The 12196-nt window shown below is 38.8% G+C and overlaps 1 pseudogene; it reads right to left on the reverse strand.

Annotated features, from left to right (window-relative positions):
- LOC125462846 (protein adenylyltransferase SelO, mitochondrial-like) overlaps positions 1–12196 on the reverse strand; it is a 67197-nt pseudogene that overhangs the window by 43159 nt on the left and 11842 nt on the right.

A 12196-nucleotide genomic window follows, 5' to 3' on the forward strand; every position in this document is an offset into this window, starting at 1 on the left:
CACCCAACCCAACGTTAGCCACTAACAGTTCCTATTAATAGCTATTCACCCTCCTAGCCAGATTATTATCTATTCCTTTGTCTGTCCAACTATTCTTCTCTCTCTTTGGGCTCCATTTCCACCTATCATTAACTCCTTATCCCACCCCCACCCAATATTCTGCATATAAACCAACATTTTCTTAGCCAGCATCAGTTCTGAGGAATTTCTTTCCTCAGGTGCTGCCAGACCTGCTGAGCTTTTCCAGCAATTTCTGATCTTAGTCCAAACAAGCAAAGTCAGTGGGCAATAGAACAGCAGATGTGTCTAGAACTCACTGAAGTTTGTAAAAACAATAAGATGATGATTATATTTTGGATATCAACCCTCACAGCCCCAACATTAATTGAGATAGTCATAGTGGTAAAGGGTTTAAGGGAGGTAGATTTCTTGAAACATATTCAGGAGAGCATTTTATATCAACATATAAAAATTTCCAGCAAACGGCAGTGCAGTGCTGGGCCTAATTTTGAGGAATGATGCCGGACAGATGCTTGAGGCCGGAGTGGGACAGCATTCTAATGATAGCAACCACAATATATTTTAAGCTTCTTATAGGAAAGGAAAAAGATGGTCTGCAAAACAAAAAAGGTTTTGGCTTGGGCGAAAGCTGATTTTATTAAAATAAGGCAGGATCTGGCCAAAGAAGATTAGGAAGGTCTAATTCTGGGTAAGTCTACAGCAAAACAATGGATGGATTCAAAATGGAATTACCAAAAGTGTAGGCCTAAATGTTCTCTTGAGGATGAAATATAGGAGCAATGAGCCTAGAGAAGCCCAGGTGTCCAGAAATATTCAGGACTGGATAAGAAAGAAAAGACAGGCTTTTAACAGGGACAAAGGGAGTAAATCATTGGAGGCCCTTGTGAAGGTTAGAAATTGCAGGGGGAAACTGAAGAAAGAAATTTGGAGGGGAAAGAGGATGCAGCAAAAGCACTAGTGGATAAGATTAGGCAGAATCTCAAGATATTCTACAAGTAGATCTAGAGGAAGAGGATAACCAAGAAAGAGCGGAGCCCATTGGGGACCAAGGGAGCCATCTGTGTGTGCATCTAGAACTGGTAGGGCATCAAACAAGTGCATCACATTTATCTTCATACTGGAAGCAGAGGATGCAGGTATAGAATATAGTGAGAGGGACTGAGATTCAGTTTGGTATGGATAGCGAGGTGTTGGAGGTTTGGTGGGCTTGAAGGTGGAGAAATCCCCAGGTCCAAATGAGTTGTATCCCAGACTGCTGTGAGAGACAAGGGGTGAAACTACAGAGCTCTGACCCAAATTTTTAATTGACTCTTCGGCCTCAGGGGAGGTCCCAGAGGACTGCAGGACTGCTAATGTGGATTCACTTTTTAAGAAGGGCGGAAGAGTAAAACCAAGGAATTACACACAGGTGGGTCTCATATCAGTGATAGAGCAATTACTGGTGAAAATTTTCAAGGAAATAATTAATCTCTACTTGGAGGGAGAAAGTTTGACCAGGGATAGTCAGAATGGCTTTGTCAGAGGGACGTTAGGTGTCATAAATTTGCTTGATTTTTTTGAAAAGGTGTGTAGATGAGGGTATTGAGTTCATGCAGTTTATTTGGATTTCAGCAAAGCCGTTCATAAGGTCCCACAATAAAGAAGGTAAAAGCACATGGGATCCTTGGTAATGTGGCAAATTGGATCCAAAACTGGCTTTGTAGTAGAAGGCTGTCTGTGTGACTGGAGGCCATTGACTGTAGCATGCCAGAGTGTTGGGTTCTTTATTGTTTGTGATAATATATTCATAATATTGAAGATAAAGGGGGAACATAAAGCAAGTTTGTGCATGAGATAAAGTTTGGCTGGTAGTCGACAGTGAGGAAGGAGGTCTAAGGTTATGTGTGGATATAGATGGATTGCTCAGATGGGCAGATCAATGGCAGATGGAATTTAACTCCGATAAGTGTGAAATGACATACTTGGGAAGAAATAACAAGACAAAGGACTACTCACTGATTGGCTAGACATTAGGAAGCTCAGAAGAACACGGGGCTTGTCCACAGATCCCTCGAGGTAGCAGGATAAGTTAACAGGGTGGTTAAGTAGTCACACAGCACACTTGCCTTTATCTGCCGTGGCACAGATTAAAACAGCACAAGATTATTCTCCTTATTCTCCTTGCAGCAGACAATATTAATACATGGCCTTATTTATGCATTCAAAATTATTAATAATTTTGACAGAGTAAAAAAGAATATTCTGATTCTACTGGTTGGTATGTCTATAACTAGAGGTTGTAATTTCAAGACTGTCAGCAAGAAAACTAGAGGAGTCAGATAAGGAGAAACTTCTTTACTCAGAGAGTTGTAAGGATTTGGAATGTGCCTGAGAGAGTGTTGGGGGTAGGTTTTATTTGAGATTTCAAAGAAGAGCTGAATATATATTTAAAAGTGATTAATTTAGAGGGCTACAGAGATAAGGGTGGAGAATGGGACCAGCTGGATAACTCTTTCAGAAGTCAGTACAGACACTATAGGTCAAATGGCTACTTTTGGTATTGTAAACTTCTATGATTCTATGTATCTATATAGTGAACAACTGGGGCACAAATACTGATCCTTGCAATACTCCGCTAGTTACATCCTTCTAATGTGAAAATGAGCCATTTATTCCTTTTATCTGTTTTCTCTCTGTTAGCCAATCCTCAATTCACACCAGTACATTACCTCCTCTCCTACGTGCTTTAATTTTGCTAAACAATGTCCTACAGGGGACCCTGTGAAAAACCTTCTGAAAATCAAAGTATACGATTGTCATCAAATCCTCTTTAGGAATTTTGTAGTAACATTGCCAAAAAATTCTACCAAGTTTGACAAACATGATTCTCATCCATATGACCACACCTAATTAGATCATTATCCAAGTGTCATTTATCACATCCGAAGTGAAATTGGAATCCAATACATGGAAGGGTCTACTATGTAAGGAATTGGGGCTGGAGAAGACTTCTGGCAAGATGTAGGCATGAGGAGAAGGGTTGCTGGACAGAGCATTCTTATGGCAATGCAAGGCAATAAGCCTGGATTTCAGGAAACGGTCGGAGCAATGGTTCAAAGAGCATTGAACATAACAGACATCTGTGTTAAAAATGGATTTAAAAGACAAACACTAGAATTTAATTTGGAATCCTTGAGGCTGACAATACAGGCAATGAACCATGAGCAGAGATACAGAAAATAATGAAGAACAATAACATAAAAGAGTCAACTGGAAACTGCATAGACAAGAGATGCAGAACAAGATGGATATTCCTGAAAAGAAGCGATTGTGAATCAAGTTGCAAAGCAAATACAAAATGGTCTAGATCCTGGAAGTTTAAATTAATATGAAAAACTCTGGAAAAATATTCAGCACATTCAGGAAGCATCTAAGGAGAAAGAAAATTTAATATTTCAAGTCAATGTCTTTTCTTTAAAATTAGACTAGTTAGAAATCCTAACAAGCATTTTAAGCACAGTATTAGAATTCATACCTGGCTGCTCTGGTGGTAGGGATCCCAAGATAATTCAGGGCCTCACTGCAAAGAAACTCTCTTACTGAAGAGCGGAGCACAGCATGCCCATCACCATCCCTGGCAAACAGAAATCCAATCAAGACATTGCTCGAATGCAAAATTAGATTTGATGAATGACAATGTGTTATAGTTACCGAGAGTAGGGAGTTTTCCCAGAATCTTTCAGCTGAAGCTCCCATCTTGTGCCATGCCTGTAGAAAGATGGACAAATTAATTCATAAAACTTCATATGATTTCTGATTATTCCATGTCAAATATTTATAAAAGCTACTGTAGATTTATTTAATTGAAGTCATACTAATTCAACTGTAGATTTCTTTTAAAAATTAGATGTGTTACTTACATATATCAAATATTTGGAAAACAGAGATCCATTCTAGTCTTCTAACTTCTACTGCAGTTTTGTAACACAATATCAATTTTCAAATTTACTGTTATGTAAACACTCCACACTTCTTACAACACAATGAACATAATCTTGTCCTTTTTAGACTAAGTGTGGAGGCAGACCAAAAGGCAGAGGCACAGTAGCTGGAAGGCAAGAAAGGCTTTCTCATGCAGCTATGGGAAATACTTTTCTTGAGGAATGGTAACAAATTTCTACTATCTGTGTAACAAAAAGCCACCCTGACTGACAAAGGCAACCTGGATAGAAGTAGCTGCAGAGGTCTGTCACTTTATTGCAGCTGCCAATTTAGCATTACTTGCATCAGTGATACGGACTTTTACACAGGTTCCAGGGTGCACATATCAAACTTCCATGTACTATCAGCCCACTGATCTTTCACCATAATTACAACATGCACATTTGATAGCTTATCAGCAAAGTTTTATGCTTGAAAAGGACATCATTGCCAAATATGGCTTTGAGATGAATGCCTCACATGTATCTCAGGCACACATCATATAATGCTTTATTGATTTGCATCAACTGTACAAGCTGAATTAATTTACAATTTACTCTAACCAAAGCACCTTGACGATTTAAAGTTATAATCTAATCATTGTCTGGAAGACAGGAATACTTCTGAGCCATAACTGAATCATAGTTCTCAGAATTTACATATATTAATGCAAAGTCATTTATCCTCAAAGCTAGCTGCTATCAGATTCTTCCAGCCTATATACCTCATCTCACTACTACTCTGGCTTCCTCAGCACCCTCGTCAGCAGCACTGACTCCCTCAGCATCAGGCTACCCTTCTTCCTTATCTGCAGCTGATTTAACATCTGTTTTCTAAGTTGTCAATCTGTCACAGAGTCAGACTGTGCAGAGTCCAGCAAACATCACCTCAGACCAATCATCAACTCAATTATGGCTCCTGCACAGCCAAATGTATTCCTACCCTTAACATACAGCTCCCCCTCTCCCTTGTCTCTCTTGAACCTATCATTGTGATCCTCTCAATTATTTGCACCTACCATCTTCCAAATCTTTCCAGTGTCCCTGACAAGTTTCATTCCTTTCCAGTCAGCTCACCTTGTCTATGAACATGATCCACTGAACCCTTTTTCTGTTGAGCAACCTTATCATTTGAGCCTTGCTTGTCAGCCCTGATCAGGCTGGCTGCCTTGCTTGGGCAGGCTAGTGAGCCCAATCAGCCTTTATCCCTTACATTGTGAGCAATGAACTACAACGAACAAAACAGCACATGCCTGAGACTTTTTAGGAGCTGGATGACATGGACAGGTTTCATCCATTACACTGTAGTACACTCCACATTATAAACAAGACTGCAGATGACCAAGGCTTCTCATGAGTTGACTCAGAGGCTTACACTGTAAGTATTTACATAAAGAAATAGCTTGGTAATGAAGCAGCCAAGTAATGAAAGGAGTTTACTAACTGGAGCTTGAAGGAGCAAGTTCACCCTCTCAGGTGCATACCTCATTTGTTAGTCAGGTTTGTGGACCCATCTCTCATTTTCAGCTAACAAAATTGTGCTGGTGAACATATTTCTAGCATGCTGGGGTATTAATTAGTGTTCATGAATACTTGTGAATGTAAATAAGTTTCTGATCATGAAGCTCAGGCTAGCCAATTGACTTATAAAATTCTGACAACTTAATTGTAAAACTTTAATCTACAGTCAGGAAACTGAATTTTTGCCTCTCATCCAATTAAATTCCTGTGTACACCCGCCAAAGGTTCTTAGTGGGCCCTGAAGTTCTGCCCATTATGTTTTTTGCAAATTTCCCCTAAGATTCCCTTACCTCTCCGCACTAGTTCTCACTGGGATGCAATTTCATAATTACTCTTCTTATTGGAACTCAACTGAATGATTGAACATTGTTGTACCATGGAAGCCAAAACAGTCTTATTCATATCAAGCTCAGTTAATGAGTGTATTCTTTCAATAGAATCCATTCGTTAGTGATTAGAAGTGTGCACCTTGAACTGATTTTCCCTATTCCTAAAATGAGACCGCTTAAAGCTTTACTGCTATTCAATGAGATCAGCCAGCCAAGCAACAACCAGAGATCGAAACTGGAGTCACCAGTGTGGTTCAGGATCTTAAACACTGCATTCATGGATTTAGTCAGGAGTAATGTCTACTTTGCTGATTTCCGAACTTCTTCCACAATTTCTTTTCTGAACACGTTTACAAGAATTGTTCCAGAGGTAAGATATTTTAGTTATGAGGTTAGATTGGAGAAATCTGATCTGTTCCTAGGCAGGTAAAGGCTGAAAGGAGATTTGTTAGAAGCTTTTAAAACCATAAAGGGTCTGAACAGAATAGATATAGATGAACGGTTCCCACATATACAAGGATCGAGAGCTAGAGGTTACAGTTTCAAACTGTTTTGCAAAGGAAGGAAATGAGAAATGAGCAAAAAAATATTTTCATACAGTAAATCTTCTGAGTTTGGATTGCACTGCCTGGAACGGCATTGTGGATGATTATTTAAGTAGAAAATATGCAGATTTATGGAGAAAAGGCAGGCATCTGGCAATGTTCAAAGGCTCAGAAAGCCAGTGCTGACACAATAGGTGAATATGGCCTTCTTGTGTAATGTAACAATTCTGTGATTCTGTTAACAAATTCGATTGAAGCCATTTAGTTCAAATCTCCTTAAAAATTCTTTTGTTTTACCTGTTTGTATCTGCCCCAAGCAAATGAGCTCTTCCATCACCTAGCTGGCCAACCCAGACTCCAAACTGCAAGTAAAGAAAAAAAAATGATTTAACAGTTTGTCACATTCCATAAACTCATCAATCAAGAAATTATGAAAACACTTTAAGGTAACATTAGAACAAAATTATTCACTTTTTTTGCACACTATGGGCCTCCTTTTAATCTCTTGTCCATGAAAGTGACGATTCCTTCTAGAATACAGTACTACAGATGCCACTAGTCCTCCAGATCTTTGTTCATGTAACTGTGTATCTCTTGTGAACCTGGATGATGAGCTTTGTAGATTAGCTATTACATTTAGCTATAACAGTTGAATCTTTAGTGTTTCACACAATGGCACAGTCAGTCAATCGAGAATGGAAGTCGAACCAACTGCTACTTTTATCGAGATCAGCTACTGAGCCAGAATCATTCTAGTATATATGGCCTGACCTGACATGCAATACTTTTAGAAATCATAGAATCCCTACACTGTGGGAGCAGGTCATTCAGCCCATTGAGTCCACGCCAACCCTTCAAACAGCATCCAAACCAGACCCACCCCCTACCCTATCTCTGTCACCCTGCATTTTCCATGGCTAATCCACCTAACTTACCCATCCCTGGACACAGTGGGCAATTTAGCATGGCCAATCCATCTAACCTGCCCATCTTTGGACTGTGGGAGGAAACCAGAGCATCCACAGGAACCCATGCAGACACGGGCAGAATGTGCAAACTCCACACAAACCTGGATCCCTGGTGCTGTGAGGCAGCAGTGCTAACCACTGAGCCACTGTGACACCCTTTTTAAGGGCTAATTTTGAGTTTGCAGGGAGCTTGACTTGGCACATGGGCATGATGCTGTACACTCAGACCTTGTCATCTAATGTGTTACCTGCAGATCAATGTACTCGCAAGGTCAACTCCAGCACCAAAGTATATGGTACACTCCGTGGAATATAATTGTTTCTTGCTTTCCTCAAGATTATTCTATTAAAGGTATATGCATTCTTGTGATTTTTTTAATATTGCCTTAATGTGTTTATGTTTATTCAGAAGTTTACTGGGTTCAAAGATGTAGTGATTGGAACCAAGTCGGCCTTGGTGACTGAGCTCCTTCATTCAGGATCTTAATCTGGATCAATCAGTAGGCCCTGGCTGACCAATATTAACAGAGGATTTAAAATTTTTTGGTCAAGGGGACTGACTCGGACCTGGGTGGCCATAGGCAGTGTACTGTGCACAAGTACATAAAGGGTAGCTTGGTAACAGGATCCCAGCTTCTGTGCAGTTATTTCAGTGGCAACAGGAAAAAACAGTACATTCACTCGCACCAATCATCTTGGAGTTGGGGTAAGCATTTCTAGCAACATACCTTTATTAGGAAAGTTTGCCTCACTTTGATCCTGTCTCATTTGCCAGTATTTGGCACGTATCCATCTAAACTCTTCCTATGCATATACCCATCTGATGTCTTTTATATAATGTAATTGTATCTGCCTCTGCCACTTCCTCTGGCAGCTTGTTCCATACACAAACCATCTTCTGCCATTAAAACAGAGCCATTAACTTCATTGTTATCCAGTGAGATTGTGAAAAAGGATGGAATCGCTAAACTAAAGAATAATTTCCAAGAATTGCACTTGTTTTCATTTAAGGTTTTTGCAAAGATTTACAGCTCAGGTTGTGGATGAGGATGTTGACTTGCTCACCCAGCTGGCTTGTTTTGGTTTAGACATTTCATCACTATGCTAGGTAACATCATCAATGAGATCTCCAATGAAGCGATGATAACAAAGTGTGGAGCTGGATGAACACAGCAGGCCAAGCAGCATCTCAGGAGCAAAAAAGCTGACGTCTTGGGCCTGGACCCATGAAGCGATATTGTTCTACTCGGTTTGGAAATTATACTGCCCAGTCTGTTATGTGAGCTGTGTCATTTCCGGTTCTGTTCTGTATGGGTTTGGATATGGGGTCTAATACTATATGTTTGCTGATTGCCTTATGGGTTGAGAACCATGCCTCTAGGAATTCATGTGCATAAAACTGGGAACAGAACTGGAAATGACATAACTCACCATAACAGACTAGACACTATGAATTTCAAGCGGAGCAGAACAACATCGCTTCATCGGAGGTCTCACTGATGATGTTACATTGCATGGTTACAAAATGTCTGAAATAAAACAAGTTAGCTCAGCCAACAAGTTAACAAACTCACTTATTTCATGTCAACAATTTACATGAAATGTATCCTTCTGTAAACTAATTAAGAACATGGACAACCTTAACAATTATACCCATTAGTATGAAGAAGTAATTTAGAGTGTAATTACATATTTCCTATCAAAATGATATCTATTTAAAATATTCCTCCTGTGATTTTCATTTTCTTAATGCTGCAACATTGAAATTTTCTTTCTCATTTTCAGATTCATGTCTGCAGTAAACTTCCACCTAGAGAAACAGATTGAATAGCTGTTCAATAGTCAGGAAAGTAATGCTGCTACACATAATGACAGAAAAATAGATATTTAATCATAATTACCATAAATTACCCTAACTGCAGAAATTTATTCTAGACCAATGTTTATCTTCATATTTCACGAGCCCTTAAGAATACCCAATGTCTTTGCAAATTATCCATACGCAAACAGAACCTGTTTCAGATAATACTGAAAATGTCTTAATGAAATAAGATTTAACTATCGTGCTATTATCCAAACTGCTGAATGTTTTACTTTGTAATCTACACAAAATTACATACCTCCAACCTTGATTTAGCTTTAATTTTAACTTCACCCTCTCTTTAGACTTTACCACTTATGTGTATTATCCCGACCAAGACACAGCGGTAACCTGCTCCGTGATTTCTGTTTGAGTCAGCCAACTGACTGACAAACTATAACTAGAAGATTGTCAATACTTTAATACTTAACACACAAGGACAACTGAACTTAACAGCGCTAAAGAGGCTTAAACTAACCACCAAGATTTAGCTAATACAGATCTTACACTGTTTACTCTTATTTTGAAACTGCAGCACATTATTGGCGATATTTATAAGGTTCTCACAATTCCCCCTTTCATCTTTTTGCTTTATCTTACTTGATAAAAACTTGATATTGTGAACTTTCATTTTTAAGCATCAACACTGTTCGCCTTGTAAACCACAGAATCATTTTTCTCGATCAAGAAGAAAAGGAATATAAGTAAATTCTTTTCAATGACTTCATAACATATTCCTACTTTACCTGATGACCACCACATCAATGAGTGAAAGGTACAGATCCAGCCAAAATGTGCGCACCACTAACAAACTGAATAAATTCCTTGGTCTCTGTTATGGACAGATCTAAGTCCAATAGGTCTTCCACAACCTCCTGATTTAAAAAAAATATTAATTAAGGTTACTACTCATGGTAGAACCACATATTTCAGATCAATTCTTAAAAATCTAGTTACAGACATAAGTTTAGTGAACCAATTTAAATGAGTTAAGCTGAAATTAATTGAAAAGTTAAATATTCTTATCCTAATTAAAATTCCCTTGTGGCATAGTAATAGTGTCCCTACCTCTGGACCAGGAGGCCCAGGTTCAAGTCCGTTTTGCTGCTGAGGTCTGTTATAACATCTCTGAACAGGGTGATTTTGAAAGCAGATCAACTAAAATAATTCATAATAAGACTATTTTTTATTTGTTCACTGGATGTTGGTCTCCCTGTCTAAGCCAACATTCACTGCGCATTCCTAACTTCCTTTAAGAAGTTGGTGGCGAGTGCCTTTGTGAACTGTTGCAGTCTATGTGATGCAGGTGCACCCACAGTGCTATTGTTAGATTTATTATAATTTATAGCCAGTCATATTTATGATCTATAAAGTGAAATAAAGACCTGTATCAGAACTGCACACACAATCTCCTGAAGTGGCTTTTGCAAAAAGCACAAGCAGAACTGAATCAAATAGTGTTAATAGCACTGTTCAAAAGGTTCGATACGTGTGACTAGAATCAACTGTTCTTCCTTTCAAATCAACAGTGTTAATCAACTTCAAATTTCTGCATTCAGTAACAGCAATGCAGTTTGATTCATTCAAAATTGTATCCCCCATGTCACTAAACAGTTTTAACCTGAAAGACTACAAATTATTTCCATTTTAAAATATACCATCCCTCCCTCTGTGTACGAGCACAAACAAAACCTGTATTATATGACAAATGTAAATGATTCTGTTGATTATACTTCAAAAGTTCTTCAGTCTCCTCAATAATTATTTCAAAGATAGAGGAAAACAGATTATATTTTTCAAATGGAACATACTTCAAGAGTGATATCCTGAACCATGATAACGTAAACAATGATAAAGAGATGATTTTATCTCCAGTTTGAGGCTATTATAAAATGTTCAATGTCACAACAAAACAATACCGTACAATATTCTGGGTTTCAGATCAGAAGACTGGAATTTTATAAATTAGGTATTTATTATTTTCCCAACAGCAAAGTGAAATTTATGTCACTGAATCATATGGAACAGAAACATCCGTTTCAGTTTATGGTGTGCACAATAGGGGTCAAGACTGAAGCTACACTTGCTCCCCATTTCTAGCACCGTACCACGTTAAAACCCTGAATAAGGGAGCGCTACAACTTTCCTAATGCCCAACATATCAGAACATTTTGTCATTTCTCGGGACTAACTTTGGGCCATTCCCCAGCCTGTAATGGTACAGAACTGCTAAACCTCAACATCCTAAGGGTCTGTCTGACTGTGCCAAGTCCCTGGATTGAGTTTGGACACTGCCTTGACATCTAAGTAGTACAGTGCCATATTTTCATAATTGACTTGCCTTTGCCAATGTTGTCCAACGGCTGGAGACCTTCTGCCTACGGTACTAACATTGCTTGCAGTATAAATGCTTCCTGGTAGTGTTTCGTTTCTAGTTCACACATCACAATCTCCCACAACACTGATAATCTGATACCCCTTAGTCTGATTTAGTGTGAAAGTTAGATTAAGGATAGCTCAGAGGAGACCACATCATCATGGAGATGGGTGGAACTTAAGAAGGTTGTTTAGCTTCAATTTACCTGGATACATGTTTCCTGGGAGAAGTTAATTGTAGTTTAGAGCTAGGAGAGTTCTGAAACAGTAGAGATAGCACCAGTTACAACAAGTGCCACTGTTAGCAGACTGCAAGCAATTAAGACTCAGGAAAAATCCCAAGAAATGATGACTCTGTGCAGTGGAAAAAGGTTCAATGAAAAAGAAATCTTGGGGGTCACTGGTAGTTCAGTGCAATAGGGCAAAGACTGGAATTTTATAAATTAGGTATTTATTATTTTCCGAACAGCAAAGTGAAACTTATGTCACTGAATCACATGGAACAGAAACATCCCTGTTTCAGTTTATGGTGTGCACAATAGGGGTCACGACTGAAGCTACACTTGCTCCCCATTTCTAGCACCGTAGTGAAAGAAGTCCACAAGCAGTATTTACA

The sequence above is a fragment of the Stegostoma tigrinum genome, chromosome 2 (genome assembly GCF_030684315.1).
Source record: "Stegostoma tigrinum isolate sSteTig4 chromosome 2, sSteTig4.hap1, whole genome shotgun sequence".
NCBI classification, from domain to species: domain Eukaryota; kingdom Metazoa; phylum Chordata; class Chondrichthyes; order Orectolobiformes; family Stegostomatidae; genus Stegostoma; species Stegostoma tigrinum.